Source organism: Macaca nemestrina, chromosome 18 (assembly GCF_043159975.1).
Source record: "Macaca nemestrina isolate mMacNem1 chromosome 18, mMacNem.hap1, whole genome shotgun sequence".
Taxonomy (NCBI): Eukaryota; Metazoa; Chordata; class Mammalia; order Primates; family Cercopithecidae; genus Macaca; species Macaca nemestrina.
Window position 1 is genome coordinate 4,951,564 of NC_092142.1, and position 21,873 is coordinate 4,973,436.

General features: G+C 50.2%; 1 protein-coding gene and 1 long non-coding RNA gene across 3 annotated transcripts in view; one reads left to right on the top strand and one right to left on the bottom strand.

The window, feature by feature from the left end:
• LOC105467838 (cell death inducing p53 target 1) overlaps window positions 1–13,501 on the bottom strand; it is a 29,045-nt gene extending 15,544 nt beyond the window's left edge. Inside the window, exon 1 of one of the 2 annotated variants that reach the window (XM_011717581.2) lies at window positions 13,374–13,501. The gene's annotated coding sequence lies outside the window, so the exon portion shown is untranslated. Of the gene's footprint in view, window positions 1–13,008; window positions 13,152–13,373 lie in introns of those variants that run through there. The other variant, XM_011717580.3, reaches the window with a different exon arrangement.
• LOC139359814 (uncharacterized) lies at window positions 13,321–21,233 on the top strand. Its single transcript, XR_011616274.1, has 2 exons — window positions 13,321–13,451; window positions 21,109–21,233. It is a non-coding gene; the product is annotated as an uncharacterized lncRNA (long non-coding RNA).
• Window positions 21,234–21,873: the final 640 nt, after the last annotated feature.

Below are 21,873 nucleotides of genomic sequence, written 5' to 3' on the forward strand. Positions count from 1 at the left end.
CTCGAGAGGCTGAGGCAGGAGAATTACTTGAACCCGGGTGGCGGAGGTTGCAGTGAGCCGAGATCACGCCATCGTATTCCAGCCTGGGCAACAGTCCGAGACTCTGTCTCAAAATATAAAAAATAGCTGGGCACGGTGGCTCACACCTGTAATCCCAGCACTTTGGGAGGCCAAGGCAAGCAGATCACAGGTCGAAAGATTGAGGCCATCCTGGCTAACATGGTGAAGCCCTGTCTCTACTAAAAATTAAAAAAAAAATTAGCCAGGCATGGTGGCGGGTGCCTGTAGTCCCAGCTACTCGGGAGGCTGAGCCAGGAGAATGGCGTGAACCCAGGAGTTGGAGCTTGCAGGGAGCCAAGATTGCACCACTGCACTCCAGCCTGGGCAACAGAGCGAGACTCCGTCTCAAAAAAAAAAAAAAGAGATAAATAGGCCGGGCGCGGTGGCTCAAGCCTGTAATCCCAGCACTTTGGGAGGCCGAGACGGGCGGATCACAAGGTCAGGAGATCGAGACCATCCTGGCTAACATGGTGAAACCCCGTCTCTACTAAAAATACAAAAAACTAGCCGGGCGAGGTGGCGGGCGCCTGTAGTCCCAGCTACTTGGGAGGCTGAGGCAGGAGAATGGCGTAAACCCGGGAGGCGGAGCTTGCAGTGAGCTGAGATCCCGCCACTGCACTCCAGCCTGGGCGACAGAGCGAGACTCTGTCTCAAGAAAAAAAAAAAAAAAAAAAAAAAGAGATAAATAAAAAACAAAATACAAATAAAATAAATAAAATAAAAAAGACATCAGCCCAACCACATGGCCCCAAACACCACTGTGCCCTCCAACAGAAGCATGAGCCCTGTGTCACAGGCAGAGCTACAGGGGCAGAATCTTGCACCAAGTGGGGCACAGGCATCAGACCCCACGCCTACTACCCTGCCCTACCACCTGACTCTCCAGTCTCAGATTTTTTTTCCATCTGTGATATGGCGGCAGGAGCAGCCCCTTATCAAAAGTTGTGATGACGCACGGGAGAGGCCATGGGTGAAGGGCACACCACTCAGGGCCTGCCACACAAGCCTGAGAGAGGAAGTACACAAGAAAAAAGAAGACACTGTTGCTTTTTTTTTTTTTTAGATGGAGTCTCGCACTGTCGCCCAGACTAGAGTGCAGTGGCCAGATCTCAGCTCACTGCAAGCTCCGCCTCCCGGGTTCGCGCCATTCTCCTGCCTTAGCCTCCTGAGTAGCTGGGACTACAGGCGCCCGCCACCACGCCCAGCTAGTTCTTTGTATTTTTAGTACAGATGGGGTTTCCGTGTTAGCCAGGTTGGTCTCGATCTCCTGACCTTGTGATCCACCTGCCTTGGCCTCCCAAAGTGCTGGGATTACAGGCGTGAGCCACCGCGCCCAGTGACACTGTTGCTCTGTTTTTTTTTTTTTTTTTTTGAGATGGAGTCTGGCTCTGTCGCCCAGGCTGGAGTGCAGTGGCTGGATCTCAGCTCACTGCAAGCTACGCCTCCCGGGTTCACGCCATTCTCCTGCCTCAGCCTCCCGAGTAGCTGGGACTACAGGCGCCCGCCACCTCGCCCGGCTAGTTTTTTGTTTTTTTAGTAGAGATGGGGTTTCACCGTGTTAGCCAGGATGGTCTCGATCTCCTGACCTCGTGATCCGCCCGTCTCGGCCTCCCAAAGTGCTGGGATTACAGGCTTGAGCCACCGCGCCTGGCCGACACTGTTGCTCTTAAGCAAAAGCAAAGTCAGTCAGACTCGAAGAATGGTTCTAAACCTAAAAGTAGTAAGGCCTCTAGGAACTATGATGACGACAATTACTGTGCAATTTATATCATGCTGAATTTTAGTCAAACCTCCTAGCAAACCACTTCTCACTTGACACTCCGTCCACAGCACGGGGCCACAACGTAGTGGATCGGTACAACTTTTCTGGACAGCCTTGCTACCTGTACACTCTTATTGACTCAATTCCACATCAGGGTATTCGTTCTAGAGGTAAATGGACGTGTGAACACAGATTCACAGGCAAAGATGTTTATGTGCACCACTGTCTTGATGTTCAAGAAAATGGAACTAGTTACATGCATGTGATTATCTATATAATGTAACTGTATTCAGCCCCTAAAAAATGATATAGTTTTTTTTTTTTTTTTTGAGACGGAGTCTCGCTCTGTCGCCCAGGCTGGAGTGCAGTGGCCAGATCTCAGCTCACTGCAAGCTCCGCCTCCTGGGTTCACGCCATTCTCCTGGCTCAGCCTCCCGAGTAGCTGGGACTACAGGAGTCTGCCACCTCACCCGGCTAGTTTTTTGTATTTTTTAGTACAGACGGGGTTTCACCGTGTTACCCAGGATGGTCTCGATCTCCTGACCTCGTGATCCACCCGTCTCGGCCTCCCAAAGTGCTGGGATTACAGGCTTGAGCCACCGCGCCTGGCGATATAGTTTTTTTTGTTTTTGTTTTTTGAGATGGAGTCTCGCTCTTATTGCCCAGGTTGGAATGCAATGGTGCAGTCTCGGCTCACTGTGACCTCCGCTTCTCAGGTTCAAGCAATTCTCCTGCCTCAGCCTCCCAAGTAACAAGGATTACAGGCACCCGCCACCACGCCTGGCTAATTTTTGTATTTTAGTAGAGATGGGGTTGCACCATGTTGGCCAAGTTGGTGTCAAACTCCTGACCTCAGGTGATTTCACCCACCTTGGCCTCCCAAAGTGCTGGGATTACAAGCATGAGCCACCGCACCTGGCCAATGATATAGATTTTTATTGACATAGACAAATGGTTTTGATATAGCAGTGAATGAAAAAAAAAGCAGTAGTACAGTGTGATTCTTCTTTAGATGTATTTACATACATATTTTTTGTCTTTGTTTTTTCCTTTTTGTGGAGAACAGGGTCTCGCTATATTGCCCAGGCAAGTCTTGAACTCCTAAGCTCAAGCTATCCTCCCGCCTCTGCCTCTCTAAGAGCTGGGATTATAGGCATGAGCCACTGCACTCAGCCATACCACATATTAACAGTTTTTCTGGGCAGTAAGAGTTTAGGGGATTTGTTTATATGTACGTACACATACAGAAACTTTCTATTGATGTGTAGTTTCTAGTTTTTTAATGGTGGGTAGCACCCTTACATGATTCCTTCCTCAAAATGCTCATTATAAGTCAGACACAGTGGCTCACGCCTATAATCCCAGCTACTTGGTGGGGCTGAAGAGGGAGGAACACTCAAGCCCAGGAGGTGGAGGCTGCAGTGAGCCATGACTGCACTGCTGCACTCTAGCATGGACGACAGTGGGGAACCCTGTCCCAAAAAAAAAAAAAAAAAAAAAAAAGGATGGTCACAGTGGCTCACACCTGTAATCCTAGCACTTTGGGAGGCTGAGGCAGGCAGATCACCTGAGGTCAGGAGTTCGAGACCAGCCTGGCCAACGTGGTGAAACCCCATCTCTACTAAAAATATAAAAATTAGCCAGGTGTGGTGGTGCATGCCTGTAATCCCAGTTACTTGGGAGGCTGAGGCAAGAGAATTACTTGAACCCAGGAGACAGAGGTTGCAGTGAGCCGAGATCGCATCATTGCACTCCAGCCTGGGCGACAAGAGCGAAACTCCATCTCAAAAAAAAAAGTATACTCCTCCTCAATCCAGAAACACACCTCAGACTACATAATCTAGTTTCACATACAGGAGAAAATGCACTGTAGAGCAAGCCAGAGGCCTGGACTGGCTAGTAGCCTCCTCTCTGAAGTCAGCCCCTTCTGGCCTTTACGTAGGTCTCCCATGAGTTTGGTCAAATGAGTCAGTTCTGCCAGATCACCTCCCGGTACTCCAGGCAAACGGAAAGTTTAGATCTGTAAAGTTGGAATGTAATGACCTCAAGGTCCTGCTAGCCTAGGAGACCCTGCCAGGAGACCCAGCGGGAGGTCACCTGACCAAGGAGGGCGGGTAAGAAAGTCCTCACTGGATGCAAAATGAAAACAGGAGTGATGGAGCCCATGCTGAGGACACAGTCCTGGCCTCCCAACGGGTCCAGTGATCTCGTTGGGACTCTGAACTGCCTCCCAGGCAGATTGCTGCTCAAGAGCTTGTTCCTGCATGTCCTGGCAGAGAAAATGAAGGAAGCACAGACAGGAGAGGAAATGCAGAGCAAAAGGAAAAAAACAGACACAGCACAACCACAAGTGAATAAACAAGTCATCTGCACCTGTCCCACAGGCAGGGCTTGGTAACTACAAGGCTAATTTTAGAAACAGCATGAACCTAAAGAACCATCACTTAAGCGCTCAAAATGGAGCCCTTAAACAAAATTCTTCCGTCTGCCTGTATCGGGCAGACACAAAATGGACAGTCTTGGGTTGACTCTGTTCAACCAGCTGTCTATTGGGTGAGATCAAGACACATCATTGCAATCTACAAAAAAGCACCAAGCAGGTAAGTGCAGTCAAGACATGTGGCCACTCACAGTCACCCAGGTGGAAGAGTCTTAATTCAGACACAAATGTCTCGTGGCCCTCCTTAGCCAGGGAGCTGGGCTCTGCCTGCAGCCAGGCCTTGCCTGAGTCCCCCTATTCCGTGGGTCGGGGTGGGATGTAGAAAAGCAAACCTCTAGGCTTTCTTCCTTCAAATGTATCAGTCACCATACATACCTATACACCAGAGCTCCCCTTCCAGCAATTTTCCCTCAGAACAGTGAAGAGAGTGGCTCATCCCTGCAACATTTAGGTCTCTCATGTTACAGGGAATTCTTTCAATTATTTTGTAGACAGTTCTGCTGGGTGAAGAAGGTGCTCTAGGAACTGAGAGTGGGAATCTAATTTGTATTTTATACTACATTAGTGCAACAGTATATTTTGCGTATGGAAATTTAACTAAGTTCCTATCACTCTTAGTTGGCATCTGACCCTAAGAATTCACTCATACTGGCTGGGTGTGAAAAACAAACTGAATTAGTAGTTTACACTGCATTATATGAAATAGTATATAGGCTGGATGCGGTGGCTCACGCCTGTAATCCCAGCTACTCGGGAGGCTGAGGCAGGAGAATCGCTTGAACCCAGGAGGCGGAGGTTGTGGTGAGCTGAGATGGCGCCAGTACATTCCAGCCTGGGTGACAGAGTGATACTCCGTCTCAAAAAACAAAACAAAACAAAAGGCCAGGCACAGTGGCTCACGCCTATAATCCCAGCACTTTGGGAGGCCAAGGTGGGCGGATCATGAGGTCAGCAGATCGAAACCATCCTGGCCAACAAGGTGAAACCCTGTCTCTACTAAAAATACAAAAAAATTAGCTGGGCGTGGTGGCGGGCACCTGTAGTCCCAGCTACTCAGGAGGCTGAGGCAGGAGAATGGTGTGAACCCAGGAGGTGGAGTTTGCAATAAGCAAAGATCCCACCACTGTACTCCAGCCAGGACGACAGAGCAAGACTACATCACAAACACACACACACACACACACACACACACACACAAATATCTCAGCACTTTGGGAAGTCAAGGCAGGAGGATCGCTTGAGACCAGGAGTTCAAAGCTGCAGTGAACTATGATTGTGCCACTGAACTCCACCTGGGCAACAGATTAAGACTCTGCCAGAAAGAAAAGAGAAGAGAAGAGAAGAGAAATAAAATAGTATACAGAAGTTTATGAGGTTGGTACAAAAGTAATTGCAGTTTTTGCCTGTTCCTGTAACTTGAAGTCACATCTGGCCCTGAGTTCACTCATGCTGGCTGGGACAGAAGACTTATTCTGGAAGCTTGGGAAAACAGGAGCTCACATCATGATTGGGATTGCCATCTGCTTGGCCATGTATATATTTCTCTATGACTCAGACATCAGAGACCAGGTTGGAGTGCAGTGGAGTAATCTTGGCTCATTGCAACCTCCACCTCTCAGGTTCATGCAATTCTCGAGCCTCAGCCTCCACGCCCAGCTAGTTTTTTGTATTTTTAGTAGAGACAGGGTTTCACCGTGTTAGCCAGGATGGTCTCGATCTCCTGACCTCCTGATCCACCTGCCTCGGCCTCCCAAAGTGCTGGGATTACAGGTGTGAATCACCGCACCTAGTCTTTTTATTTGTATTTTTAGAGATGGGGTTTCGCCATGTTCGCCACAGTCTCAAGCTCCTGGCCTCAAGTGATCCTTCTGCCTTGGCCTCCCAAAGTGCTAGGATTATAGGCGTGAGTGACTGCGCCTGGCCAGAGACCACCTTTTGGAGGTTGAAAGGCCATCAGAGATGACTGAGTCCAAGTCTAAGCTGCCATTCATTTCTCTCTTAAATGTTTACTAAGCACCCACGGAAGACAGGTGCCCTGTGAAGTGCTGGAGAGGACGGTGGGCGAGCAAGCAGTGGCACAGACTAGGGAGCGCTCTCCGAGGAGAGAAGTGGCTGCCCCAGGTGCCTGGAGATGACAGCCAAGACAGGACCTCGGCTGTCCTGACTCTTTCTCCTTCCACATCACTGTCAGCCCTCTTTCTTTTCTCACATATTCTCCAAAAACGGTTTTCAAAATACACTTGAGTGGGATCTCACACTCCCGATTAAGTGCTTCACACGCTGTAGCTCATATGGAATTCCACCACATGCGTTCTGTTTACACAGATTTCACGGTACCCAGGACAAAAAGCTGAAGTGGCGCTGCCCAGTCCCCTACTTTCCCTGAGGAGGGAAATGGGACACAGAACTTGCTATTTCCTCAGGGCTGAGGCCCCTTTGGGCCTCTGGCAGTGGGAGTGCCTCTGAGCTAATAGGCAATTCAAGGACTTTAGAGGACAGTTTGACTAATGAGGTCTTTGCTCTGCTAGTTGACTGTAGAACCGAACCCACTAAATGCGTACTGAAGAAATCAACCCTGCATGCAAAACAGCACCCCCAACACTCAGGGAATGACAGAGCACATGCAGACCATGGTCCCTGCATCTTGGCTCTTAGGAAGATGAGACAGCTGAAATGCAGGCATGGTACATCATTTTATTCAACCAATAAGCGTGGACCACACACTATGTGTGAGGCATTTCCTAGGCACTGAAGATGGCAGATCAACGTCTGTCTTAACGGCATGCACCTTTAGTGGGGGGTTGACCGGAGGGCATAAAATACAGAACTAAAACAGCGGGCCCGGCACAGAACAAAACGTGGCGTGGAGGAAGGAAGATCAAGGAAGGGGTTGCCGCAGGGCTGCAGTTCTCACCAGGGACAGTTCCACTGAGCAGGGAACACTCCTTGTGTTGGAGGATGGGTGGGCCAGGTCCTCTGGCCACAACAGGATGCCCACTTTTACCTGATAAGCCGAGAGGCTTGCAGAGAGCTTGGGAAATCATGTTGCCCCGCAATTCTCCATTTTCTGTGCTCACCTGCGATGCTAATCCAGTCCTTCAAAGTTCTGACATCAAGTAGGTGGCTCCTAGAGCTAAGGACCCGGAGAGCACTTGGCCACCACCTTCAGCAGGTAGAGTTCCTTTTTGGCCAGTTTTACTGGGGCCACAGAGAAACGTGTCATGGTGTGGCCACTCTCCCTGCAAAGCAGCTAAACACACACCACAGAACCTGAGCTTGACCATGCTGGGGACAGAAACTAAGGCCTGAGGTCAGGTGACACAGAATGCCTGGGGAATCTGAGACCTGAGAAGTGCTCACTTGAGGCCTTCACCCCTGAACAGGGCAGGACTCTTCAGGTTCAAGGATGAAGCCGTTTCACTCAGCAGAGCCATCACCATCCAAGTTCCTTTCTCTCTTTTGTTTAAGTAACTACCTGTTTTAAAAGACTCATCAGACCCTCCATGGAGGTCACTCACCTTGTTGTCCCTGCCCTCAGGGAGCTGCAGATCTACCTGGCAAGACAAGTGACACTTGAGAAGAACATATAAAAAATACAGGGGCAAGCCTAGCAGGAGCTGTTGCCTCTGTGACAGCAGGTGCTCCAGCAGAGAAAAGGGGAGGCCTGTCAGGGGCTTCAAAGCTCTGCAGGGAGGTGGCCAGGGAGTTCTAGGTCTAGGGCAAGAGAGTCATTCATAACATGCAGAATGAGAAAGTTGTGATCAGGGCCATCTTCCAGTCAGACCCATAGCTCCTGGAGGGCAGGGTCAGGGCTTGGGGCCAGTTTCTCCAGGGCACCAGGCAGCCTGTGAAACATGGGTGAGTGGGTGGATGGGCCACAGCTTAGCTGCTGCTCCAGGCAGGAACTCTGCTCTCCAGCCAGCGGACCCTTCTGTTCACTTCACTCCCATTGCCAAGCTGGATAGCTGAGAGGCGCTCCAGACCTTTCTCGTCCCCTTAAACCACGACCAGTCAGCAAGTCCTACTAACTCCATAGTTCAAAGGCCCTCAGATCCACTATCTCATCTAACAGTTAAGGGTGACAGGGAAGAGTCTGGACTTGGACCATATCCCAGATCTATCATGACCCCACCGGATCATAACTCACACTCCTCCAAACGATCTCGTGCCCCCACCCTTCCCAAGCCCACCCCTGTACTCTTTCCCTGGCCTCCAAACACGCCCACACCCCACTTCCCCGTAAACGTGGGCCTTCCTGAGGATTTCCCTGCCAGGGGATTCTCCGTCCCTTGTCTTATCTCCCCTCAAGAATCCTGGGACTCTCCCACTTGTATCGTTGGGCTCTGCTTGGCACCTGGTCCATGTGTGTTGAAGAAATGAGTGCAGAGGTTTGGGGTTAACCTAAGTGGACCTCCTGTGCCATTCTTTTTTGTTTGTTTTGAGACAGTCTCTCACTCTGTCACCCAGGCTGAAGTCCAGTGGTGCGATCTTGGCTCACTACAACCCCCAACTCCCGGGTTCAAGCAATTCTCCTGTCTCAGTCTCCTGAGTAGCTGGGATTACAGATGCGTGCCACCATACCCAGCTAATTTTTGTATTTTTAAATAGAGACAGGGTTTCACCATGTTGGCCAGGCTGGTCTCGAACTCCTGACCTCAAATGATCCACCCACCTCGGCCTCACAAAGTGCTGGCATTACGCATGAGCCACCGCACCCAACCCCTCCTGTGCCATTCTTAACCCAAAGGCCACTGCCCAGGGCAAAAACACAGCCGCAGCCGAAATGGACTCTACTGCCTCCTCAGGCAAGTACTTATGTTCACAGCCAAAAATCCAGGCAGGAAAAAACACCATTTCTTGAATTCTAGTCAACTTCGTGACGCAATGATCACAATGGGGCTAGGAGAGCCCACGTCTCCCGCAGCTGCTCTCGCGCCACCCCTGCTGTTTCAGGGCCAGCCGTGGGCCCTTCTCTGCCATTATTTGGCAACCATGGGCAAGTCACTTAGACACTCTGGCTGCTGCCTCAGCTGGCCAAGTCCTGCAGTGCTGCCACCTCCCTGGCTGACAGGTGAGAACAAAGCATGTTCACAGGGCCGTACTCTGCAAAGAACCCCATTTCCTCCTGCTTCCCCAGCCTGTGAGGCTGCTGTTTGCATGTTTTGTTTTGGTTTTTTTTGGGTTTTGTTTGGTTTTTTCAGATAGAGTCTTACTCTGTCACCCAGGCTGGAGTACACTGGCGCAATCTCGGCTCACTGTAACCTCCACCTGCCAGGTTCAAGTGATTCTCCTGCCTCAGCCTCCGGAGTAGCTGGGATTACAGGCATGCACCACCATGCCCGGCTAATTTTGTATTTTTAGGAGAGACAGGGATTCTGCATGTTGGTCAGGCTGGTCTCAAACTCCCAACCTCAGGTGATCCACCCCCATTGGCCTCCCAAAGTATTGGGATTACAGGCGTGAGCCACGGCACCCGGCCGGCATGTTAATCAGAATTGCGACAACCAAGCTCACTTTCTTCCTGAAGTAATATGGGTTGGAATTCTCCCTAAACCCTCCCAAGGCAACTCTCGCACCCTTCTGTACCTACTTCCACCTGCCTTGTTCTCTTTTCCTTCTTGGGGGAAATACCCAGACACTGGGACTAGATCTAAATTGAGACTTAATTAGCACTGATTGAACAATTACATCTCAGGAAGACCCCCAGTGTTCACTGAACCCCGTTACACCTCCTAGCAGTAAGAATCGATGGTATTAGATCAATGTACAGACCAAGCCAGGTCTCACCCACAAATCAGGAGCACTGAAAAGGTGACAAGAAATGTTTTCTGGAAAAATGATACAGTATTACCAAAAATGCATCACAACTACTTTCAAGGGAAGAATCAGAATGCTGCTGGACCCTGTCACCCTGCACTGCAGTCTTTGTATTGGTTTTGCTTTGTCTGCCATCAGGGGACCTTTATTTCTTCAGCACTAACAGCAGATGCAGGCCTTCCTGTGGCCTGGGTGCTGCTCTTCACCTATCACAGATGCGGCGAGCAAGGCCTGTCTGTCACACAGCTTCAATGTGACGGAGAGGTCTCCACATCCAGGCAGCCCTGGTCCCAGGACACCACCACTGTCACCAGACCACTACCTGATGACTCAAAGAGTAGGAGAAGTGGTGACCGGGGCCATCAGGCCCACAGGAGTCGCCAAATCAGTGTCTCCCAGAGTGGACAGCCCTCTGGGCATGGGGAGGTTCTGGCACAGGCCCTAGGCACCCCCACCTCTGCTGCACTGTGTTGCAAGGTAGCCTCTACCACCTCCCACAGAGACTGTGGCTGGGAGACTCCTGACTAGGCAGAGACAGAAACAAATTTTTTGTGGGATCCTAGAAAGGAGCACATTTCCATTTTGAGTAATCTATTTCCAAGTCCCCTCGTGGGGGAAAGGGAACCTCCTGTCACCAGTGCCAGCCTGGCTCGCTCTCTCCATCCTCCCCATGGAGCACCAAGGTCCTCTGCAGAGCTCTCCCTGCCTGCCACCTTCTCACCAGCACTTCCTCCACCTACAGGACAGTGACATGCTATAAAATGCCACAACTTTAACCGCCACATTTCCATGTCCTCTATGAGTAAAAACATGTCCTTGCCCTTGGAACCACATTCCTCAAAGTGGAGACAAATTTGCACAGTGCGTTTCTTTTCTCTCCCACTCAGGCAGCTGAGTAGGGTTAAGGGCTGGCGTTTGTGGCTAAGGAACAAAGTACCTGGGCCCAAGGGTCTCAAAGCCATGGCCTCCAGTCCATCAACACCATGAGCTCAATTGCACTACACAGCCCAGTTCTCCTAGAGCTTAGAAAACACACACTGAACTGGTAGGTTCAACGTGGACAAGCTTACAGTGTAAGGAGCCGACACAGAGCTGCAAGCTGATGACTAGCTTCAATTACTGCCAACGTGATCTGCTGGGGCAAGCTGGCCTTTGGGACGCATTCCGTTAGCTACTCCTCAAAACAATTTTGTTCCCTGAAGTATTACTTTACATCACACAGTCAATGTTCTGCTCTTATGGTGATTCTAGAACCATGGCTAGCTGCTCTTAAATCCTTGTAAGAAGTCGGGCACGGTAGCTCCTGCCTGTAATCCCAGCACTTTGGGAGGGTGAGGCGAGAGGATCACCTGAGCCCAGGAGTTAGAGACCAGCTGGGAAAAATAATGACACGCCATCTCTACAAAAAAATAAAAAATTAGTCAGGCATGGTGGCACATGCCTGTAGTTCCAGGTACTCAGGAGGATCGCTGGAGCCCAGGAGTTCCAGGATGCAGTGAATGTGACAGCACCGCTGCACTCTAGCCTGGGCCACAGAACAAGACCCTGGCTTTAAATAAATAAATGAATCCTTGTAAGAGAACCTGTAAAGCTCTTCCCTGGTCCTCCCATCCTGTGGAAAACCTCCAAACTCCTTCAAATTCTCAAGGGTGAGAGAAGGGTTTCTAAATACCCAGGGCTTCCATTAAGGTAAAAACCATTCGGAAGATAAAGAAGTCAAACCCAATAAACAATTCTAAGACTCTAATTAATGATATGCATGCTTATTTGGGAGGGAAAGGCACTGATATCTGCAACTTACTTTGACACAAAAAACAAGAGGGACTACTGGGTGGACGGATATGTGATGAAATACAATAAAATGTTAATTCTTACATTCTAGGGGGTGGTCTGTGGGTGTTCACAACTTTTATATGTTTCACGGTTTTCATAAATGAATGTGTACAGGGAGAGTCTTCTGACACTGGCAAATGACTGGGCATAACCTTTCCGATTAAGGGCAGAAGGCAAGGCAGAGCTGGCACGCCTCCCTCCACCCAGTTCTACCTAGATCGGCCCCAAGGGAAGCAGCAAAGAACCCAGGAGAGCAGTCACCTGCCCAGGCACCGCCCTGCCCAGCATCAGGCTCCAGAATACAGAAGAAACTGGGAGAAACGCTACGGAACGTCCCTGTCCCGGGCCCGCCATCCTCCTCACTGGGACAGGTTCTCAGCCCCAGCTGCGCCCGGGAATGATGTGGGGAGCTTACTAAATGCAGATTCCCGGGCCGCGCGCCGGAACTACAGAATCGCAACACCTGGGGTGGGGCCCAGGAATCTGCCCGTTTCCCAAGAGCCCCCGGTGGTTCTGACGCAGAAGATCTTGAACCCACCTTTGCAGGAACTCACAGCCGCTCGCCCCATCTCACCTAATAACACCTGTTGAGAAGCCCCCCAGGAACTCGCTAAGCCAAGGTCCTCGAAGGCGCGACTCCTAGCCCAAACCCAGGCCAGGCCGTCGCCATCTCCGCCAGGGATGCGCGGCCGAGCGCCACATCCCGACTCCACACGTCGGCAAGCCCGGCGCGGGTGCAGGACGCTGCTGGGCTCCGGGACGGCCAAGGTCACCCGCTGGGCTCGGCAGGGGCTGGCTCCGCCACGGGGCTCCTCCCCGACCCCCTTTCCTTGAGAAAACAACTCCCGCCCCTCTTCTCCGCGTCTCGCACTGCAAGACGGAGATGACAATTTCCACAACCTTCTCTGACAGAAAACCGTGCGGGCGAGCAGGCTGCCATTCCAGGCGCACAACCCCGCGGCACATAGCGGGGCGCCCGCCCGGCCCAGCCACCGCAGCGTCTTCGACACCCCCAGGGCCGCGCTAGGTCTCGGCAGCGCCCCGAGGAGACGACGGGCCCCGCCATGCCGCGCCCCAACCGCCGGCCCTGCTTTACCTCCAGAAGCCCGGTGCCCGAAGCCGGCCGAACGCTGAAAGGTGCCTGGGTCCCGACAGGAGCCGGGAGAGTACAAGACCCTCAGCCCCGCGGGGCTTTGCGCGCACAATGAACCCCCCCCCGGCCTAGCCCCACCGCCCAGAGGCTTCTAGGACTTGTAGTCCGCCCGGTCGACCCCCAGCGCGCTCTGATACTAGGGACTACGGCGCCCAGCATGCACCGCGCAGGCGCCACGGGCTGGGACGAGGAGGGGTCGCCACAATCCGAGGTCACGCCCCGACCTGAGGGGCTCGGCGCCCAGACCGTTACCCCGGGGAGGAGGGCTCCCCCGTGAAGCCGTCTCCGAATGCGTCCCGGCGACTCACCGTCCCCGCAGCCCTGGGGCAGCGGCAGGACCGAACGCCTCGGCAGCTGGCGGTCGCACTTCTGTCACAAGGAGGCGGGTAGACTTTGGACCAGGGCCGAGGCCCTGGGCGTCACGGCGGGGGGCGGGGTCTCGGGAGGCACGTGATGCGCCGTGGTTACGTCAGTGGGAGGGAAGGCGATTTGGCGTGGAGCAGGGGCTGAGCACGTGGGATGTTCGGGGCCTGTTTGCCCAGTGTATACGAGGCTGGCGAACAGGGAAAGAACCCTCCCTGTGAGTGCCTCTTCTTCACCCATGCCAGCAACAGGGCATCTTCCTCCAGGGCTGCATGTTTTTCCTTTATGCGACTAATATTTATTGAGTTTGGGAGGTGCATTACATAAAACCTTGAACCACACAGTCACTGTCTCTGCGCTTGAAACTGCCTTTGCAAAAATTACAACGTAAAATTATGACAGTGAAAGAGAGCTGAGCTAACCCACTCCATTTTGCTTCTAACCTCCAGGTTGTCGTTGTACATTCCTAGGCATAGGCGGAACTAACTTTGGGAGCAACTTAGTTTATAGTTTAATATTGAAACAAAGTAACAGCCCTTTCCCAAAACAAACCCCCTTCTTGCCTGAGAACCAGGTTTCCTTTGTAAGACTAACATTAGCTACAAAGTTAGAAATTATGGTTTAGGGCCCAGCTCAGTGGCTCACACCTGTAATCCCAGCACTTTGGAAGGCTGACACAGGTGAATCACTTGAGGTCAGGAGTTGGAGACCAGCCTGGCCAACATGGTAAAACCCTGTCTCTATTTAAAAATACAAAAATTAGGCCGGGCGCGGTGGCTCAAGCCTGTAATCCCAGCGCTTTGGGAGGCCGAGGCGGGCGGATCACAAGGTCAGGAGATCGAGACCACAGTGAAACCCCGTCTCTACTAAAAATACAAAAAATTAGCCGGTCGCGGTGGCGGGCGCCTGTAGTCCCAGCTACTCCGGAGGCTGAGGCAGGAGAATGGCGGGAACCCGGGAGGCGGAGCTTGCAGTGAGCCGAGATTGCGCCACTGCACTCCAGCCTGGGCAACAGCGTGAGACTCCGTCTCAAAAAAAAAAAAAAAAATACAAAAATTAGCTGGGTATGGTGGCACGCACCTGTAATTCCAACGACTAGGGAGACTGAAGCCCAAGAATTGCTTGAATCCAGGAGACGGAGGTAGCAGTGAGCTGAGATTATGCCTCTGCACTCCAGCCTGAGCGACAGACTGAGACTCCATCTCAAAAAAATAAAAAAGAAAAGAAAGAAAGAAATTATGGTTTAGGAGTCATGCACCCAGAGGCCACAAGATTCTAAAACTCCCCAGTTGATCCTAGGTGTAATATCACTATTGTAAAACCTAAGATCGGTACTCTTAGGTATTTTTCTGACCCTGCATTCTGATGCACCAGCCAAGGCCACCCAGACCTGTAATCTGACTCAACCAGTTCTTGCATCCTTCAACACCCTGTGATTTCATCTCCCACCCCACCAATCAGCACTCCCTGCTCCTTGGCAGCTTATCTGCCAAATTACCCTTTAAAAACTCTAGGCTCTGAATTTTCAGAGAGACTGATTTCAGTAATAAAACTTTGGTCTCCCATTCAGCAAGCTCTGTGTGGATTAAACTAACTCTCTCTGTTACAGTTCCCCTGTCTTGATACGTTGGCTCTATCTGGGCAGCCAGGAAGATGAACCCACTGGGTGGCTACTTGCTCAGGCACTTCCTTTCTTACAGACAGTATACAAGGAAACCACAAAATGCCCAGGACTGTGAAGGAGAGGAAGGGATTCCCTAAGAGAGTTACAGGGTGGGGCCTCTAGACAGGGAGGTTAGAAAAGGCCTCTCAGAGAAGGTGATGCTGAGGCAGAGGCATGAAATTGAAAAGACATTCTAGCCGGGCGCGGTGGCTCACGCCTGTAATCCCAGCACTTTGGGAGGCCGAGGCGGGCGGATCACAAGGTCAGGAGATCGAGACCACGGTGAAACCCCGTCTCTACTAAAAATACAAAAAATTAGCCGGGCGCGGTTGTGGGCGCCTGTAGTCCCAGCTACTCGGGAGGCTGAGGCAGGAGAATGGCGTGAACCCGGAAGGCGGAGCTTGCAGTGAGCCGAGATCGCGCCACTGCACTCCAGCCTGGGCGACAGAGAGAGACTCCGTCTCAAAAAAAAAAAAAAAAAAAAAAGAAAAGACATTCTATTCTGGAAGGGCATTCCAGAAGGAGAGATTGCCTTGGGTGAGAGAGTCAGCAAGGTGAGGATGTCAGTGGGGCAGGCTAGATCCAAATCATGTTGAGATTTGTAGGTCATTTTAAGAACTCTGGCCAGGCATGGTGGCGCACACCTGTAATCCCAGCACTTTGGGAGGCCAAGGCAGGCGGATCACTTGAGGTCAGGAGTTCGAGACCAGCCTCGCCAACATGGTGAAACCCCGTCTCTATTAAAAATACAAAAATTAGCCGGGCCCACGTGCCTGTAATCCCAGCTACTTTGGAGGCTGAGGCAGGAGAATTGCTTGAACCTAGGAGGCAGAAGTTGCAGTGAGCCAAGATCACACCACTTGGCTCCAGCCTGGGAAACAGAGCAAGACTGTCTCAAAAGAAAACAAAACTCTGGATTCTTCTTTCTTTTTTTGAGATGGGATCTTGATCTGACACCCAGGCTGGAGTACAGTGGTATGATCATAACTCACTATGACTGTGAACTCCTAGGCTCCAGCAGTCCTCCCGCCTCAGCCTCCCGAGTAGCTGGGACTACAGGCATAAGCCACCGTACCTGGCTGGAGTTTGGATTCTATTACAAGTGGAATTTAAAGTCCTCGAAGAGTTTTAAGTAGTAGAGTTACAATCAATCTTCATTATTTACGGGTTTTGTGTTTGCAAATTTGCCTACTCACTAACATTTATTTCTAATCCCAAAATCAATACTTGTGGTGCTTTCTCATTCATTCGTGGACATAACGATCCTGCACATTCTCCGCCGAGGTCAAATAAGGCAACACTGGCCTGGCATGGTGGCACTCGCCTTCCGTCCCAGCCACACTGGAGGCTGAGGTGGGAGAATCACTTCAACCCAGCAGGTCAGGGCTGCTGTGAGCTGGGATTGTGCCACTGCACTCGAGCCTGGGCAACAGAGCGAGACCCTGTCTCTAAAAATGACAGGGCAGCGCTGCCTACAGGTCTCCTTTTTGGTCTATTTAGTGTCATCTATTTCTCACTTTTACGCTTTTTGTTGGTGATTCTGCCGTTTAAAATGTCCCTCAGTGTTGTGCAGAAGTGCTGTCCAGCGTTCCTAAGTGCGAGAAGGTGGTGATGTGCCTTACAGAGAGAACAGCTGTGCTCAGTTAGCTTGGTGCAGGCAACTGAGTTCAATTGCCCTGAATCAACAATATATATTAACTAAGTTGCCTTTAAACACAAACACCCAGAAAACAAGGTTATGTATTGATTGGTTGACAAAAATGTTGTGTCCACAGGCTCACAGGAACCTAGGTTGTTCCCCCAGAAGCAGTGGTTCAATATTTGCTTAATTCAGTGTCTGTGGCAACTTATATGATTCGACTGACATTTCACAGGATCATCTGACTACGGTGTGCAGAATGGTTTAAACCAAGAGAGGCAAATAGAAGGCTGGGAGATCAGCACACATGTCATTCAGAAATGTCCAGGCTGGGCACTGTGGCTCACACCTGTAATCCCAACATTTTGGGAGGTGGAGTTCAAGAGTTTGAGACCAGCCTGAGTAACATAGTGAGTCTCCCATCTCTACAAAAAAATTTATAAAATTAGAAAATTAGCCAGCTGTAGTGGTTCACTCCCATAGTCCCACCTACTTGGGAGGCTAAGGCAGGAGGATCACTTGAGCCCAGGCGTTTGAGACTGCAGTGAGCAAGAATTGTGCCACTGCACTCCAGCCTGAGCAACAGAGTGAGACTCAGTCTCTAAAACAAAAATAAATAAAAATTTAAAAATAATTTCCTAGTAACCACATTAAAAGTATAGAAAGAGACAGGTGAAATTAATTTTAGTAATAAATTTAACTCAATATATGCAAAATATGGTTTGAATAGTCAACATAAAAAATTATCAGCCAGGTGCAGTGGCTGACGCCTGTAATCCCAGCACTTTGGGAGGCCGGGGCCGGCGGATCACCTGAGGTCAGGAGTTCAAGACCAGCCTGGCCAACATAGTGAAACCCTGTCCCTACTAAAAATACAAAAAATTAGCTTGACATGGTGGCACGTGCCTGTAATCCCAGCTAGTCGGGAGGCTGAGGCAGGAGAATCGCTTGAACCGGGAGGTGGAGGTTGCAGTGAGCCGAGATCATACCACTGCTCTCCAACCTGGGCGACGAGTGAAACTTTGTCTCAAAAAAAAAAAAAAAAAAATTATGAATGATATATTTTACTCTTTTTTCACACTAAGTTTTTGAAATACAGTGTGTACTTTACGGGACATCTCAATTTGGAGCAGTCACATTTCAGGGGCTCAGTAGCCACATGTGGCTTGTGGCTACTGTATTGGACAGCACAAATCTAGAATATTTATTCATTTACTCATTTGACCAAGCAAGGTCCTGTTCTAGGCCTGGAAATACACAAAATAGAATAAAGCCCAATCTCCATCCTCAAAGCGCACACAGTCCAGCACAGGAGACTCACATAGTAGCTTATGTTCAAGATGTCAAAACAGAGTGCTTTGAGAGTTCAGGAGAGGGAGTGCCCGAACAAGGAAGGCTTCAGAGAGGAGGACATCTAAGTTGGGACTTGAAGGACGTGTAGGATTCCCCAGGTGAAAGAAGCAGGGAAGGGCACTCCAAGCAATGAGATCTGCCAATGCAAAGTTGCAGAGAAATGAAATGCAGAGTGTGTGGGGACATGCAAGCAGTTCTATACAGCTGGATGGTAGGATAGGAAAGAGGAGGGCAGAGGGTGAGGAAAGATGAGGGCCTTATAGACCAGTCTATGGAATTTAGACTGTATCCTATTGGGTAGGTAGTGGGTGATGTAATGTTGAGAATTTTGGGCTGAGTGATATGACTGGATTCATGTTTTATTTTTATTTATTTATTTATATTAAAATAGAGACAGGGTCTCACTAGATTGCCAGGCTGGTCTTGAACTCCTGGACTGAAGTGATCCTCTCACTTTGGCCACCCAAAGTGCTGGGATTGCAGGCGTGAGCCACCATACCCAGCCGTGATCTGTGTTTTATTTTTTTTATGTTTGTTTTTATTTTTTTATTTTTATTTTATTTTGAGACAGAGATTGCAGTGGCGCAATCTTGGCTCACTGCAGCCTCTGCCTCTTGGCAAGCGATTCTTCTACCTCAGCCTCCCAAGTAGTTGGAATTACAGGCACGCACCATCACAACTGGCTAATTTTTGTATTTTTAGTAGAGACAGGGTTTCGCCACATTGGCCAGGCTGGTCTTGAATTCCTGACTTCAAGTGATCCTCCTACCTAGGCCTCCCAAAGTGCTGGGATTACAGGTGTGAGCCACCGTGCCCAGCCAGGATTCATGTTTTAGACAAATCATTCTGACAGTGTGGAGGGGGTGGAAATTTGAGACAGGAGGACTCATTGGGAAGGGAAGGAGCTCTAGGATAGATCCAGAGGAAGGACCTGTGGAAACTGAGAAGAGGGTCACAGAACGGGGAGGGCCTAGGGTAGGTAAAGTGGTGGTCCCAAGTGTCCCATGCAGTAAAAGTCAAGTAGAACAGTCAACGTGAACCTTACCATGCTAGGCACCGGGTGAAAACTTGCCGATCTCTGGAGCCCACGGAGTAGTGGAGGGTTTGAGAGCCAGTGAGAGCCAGAAATGTAGTGAGCTGGAACTGGGTTCAAGTCTTAGGCCACACCACTTCACGCCCTCTCCAAAATATTTCATTTTTCTGGCTGGACACAATGGCTCACTCCTGTAATCCAAGAACTTTGGGAGGCCAAGTTCTTGGCCACAGGCCAAGGCAGGCAGATCACTTGAGCACAGGCAGACCAACCTGGGCAACATGGTGAAACCCCTTATCTACAAAAAATACAAAAATATTAGCTGGGTGTGGTGTGCGTGCCTGTGGTCCCAGTTACTCCAGAGACTGAGGTGGGAGGATCGCTTAAGAGCGGGAGGCAGGAGTTGCAATGAGCCTGGTGACAACACCGCTGCACTCCAGCCTGGGTGACAGAGCCCGACCCTATCTGAAAAATAGGTATATGTAATTGTTCTAACTACCAAATGGGGGTAAACCTAATACCAATTTCATGGGGCTGTTGCAAGGATGGGATGGCTGAATGCATTTAGGTCTCTGCTCGTAGTGCCTGGCACACAGCCAGCCCTCAGACCAATGGCAGCTGGGAGTATTTGTTAGCCTTTAAGTGCTCTGGGCCTCAGCTCCCTCACCTACAAAAATGAAATTGTCGTCTCCCACCTGCTGTTGACAGGAACTGGGGACTAGATGAGACGACTGAAGTGTGCGTGCACACAGAAAGGCGGCATTCCTCGAAAGGTTGAACATAGAGCCGCTGAGTGACCCAGCAGTCCCACTCCTAGGATTGCACTCGAGATAAATGAAAACACACAGCCACATGAAAACCTATATAGTACGCAAATATGCCTAGCAGGTATTCATATCATAGCATGGATGTTTATATTCATAATAGCCAAAAAGTGAAAACAACTGACAGAGGCTCTCCATGACCAGACATTAGTTGGGTGCTCCTCGGAATCCTCTCCCCAACCAGACCTCAACTTTTGGACTTCTGTGTCTGTCTTTGTGTCACCCAATTGTTTGTTTAAGGACAGGGTCTGTTCTGTCACCCAGGCTGCAGTGGCACAATCATAGCTCAATGCAGCCTCAAAGCTCCTGAGCTCAAGTGATCCTCCTGTCTCAGCCTCCCAGGTAGCTGGAACTACAGGTGCATGCAACCATAACCAGCTGTTTCTTTTTTTTTAATTTGCTTATTGCCCAAGCTGCTCTCAACCTCCTGAGCTCAAGCGATTGTCATGCCCCGGCCTCCCAAAGTGCTGGGATTACAGGCATGAGCCGCTGCACCCAGCCAGGGTGCTCAGTTTCAGCAAGAATTGCCCCTGCATATCTGACCAAATTTCACAACCCCCATCATCCTCCAGGTGATATTTGATCACCCTGACCTGCCCTCAGCAAGACTCTTGTTAGACTCAATTTAGCAAAGAATTACCCTACTCTCTTAGTAACTTTCCATCCACCAACAGCACCCACCTCCCACTGCTTGGCTATCAGTCTCTGTTTTCTCTTGTTGTATTCGGAGTTGAGCCATTTCTGTACTGAGGTCTCTTTTCCCCTATTGCAGTAGTCCTGAATAAAATCTGTTTTTACACCTTTAACTACTGTCCAGCTCTAGTTTTCTTTTTCTCTTTTTCTTTCTTTTTTTTTGATACAGAATCTCGCTCTGTTGCCCAGGCTGGAGTGCAATGGCGCAATCTCGGCTCACCACAGCTTCCGCTTCCCAGGTTCAAGTGATTCTCCTGCCTCAGCTTCCTGAGTAGCTGGGATTCCAGGCGCACACTACCATGCCCAGCTAATGTTTGTATTTTTAGTAGAGACACGGTTTCACCATGTTGACCAGGCTGATCTCAAACTCCTGACCTCATGATCCACCCACCTCAGCCTCCCAGAGTGCTGGAATTACAGGCATGAGCCACCATGCCCAGCCTCTTTCTTTTTTTTTTTTTTATCTTTTTTTAAGACACAGGGTCTCACTGTGTTGCCCAGGCTGGAGTGCAGTGGCGTGATCATGGCTCACTGCAGCCTCGACCTTCCAGGCTCAAGCAATCCTCCTGCCTCAGCCTCCTGAGGAGCTATGACTACAGGTATGTGCCATTATGCCCAGCTATTTATTTGTTATTTTTGTAGAGACAGGATCTCACTGCATTGCCCAGGCAGGCCTCAAACTCCTGAGGTCAAGCAGTCCTCCCGCCTTAGCCTCCCAGAGTGCTGAGATTACAGGCATCAGCCACCACACCCAACAGCTCTGGTTTTCTTTGACACCACCAAAATGTTCATCAACTGTTGAGTGGATAAACAACATGTGATCTCTCCATATGATGGAATATTATTCATTCCATAAAAAGGAACGAAGCACTGATCCATGCTACAACGTGGCTAAACCTTAAGAACATTCTGAGTTAAAGAAGTCATCCATTTCTCTCTCTTTTTTTTTTTTTTTGTCTTTTTTCCTTTTTGTGGAGAATAGGGTCTCGATATATTGCCCTGGCAAGTCTCTAACTCATAGGCTCAAGCTATCCTCCTGCCACGGCCTTCCTGAGAGCTGGGATTACAGGCATGAGCCACCAGCCCTGGCAAAAGAAGCTCCTCCTAAGTGAAAGAAGCCAGTCACAGAAGACCATTTATTGCTTTTTTCTTTTGAGACAGAGTCTCGCTCTGTCGCCCAGGCTGGAGTACGGTGGTGTGATCTTGGCTCACTGGAACCTCCACATCCCAGGTTCAAGCG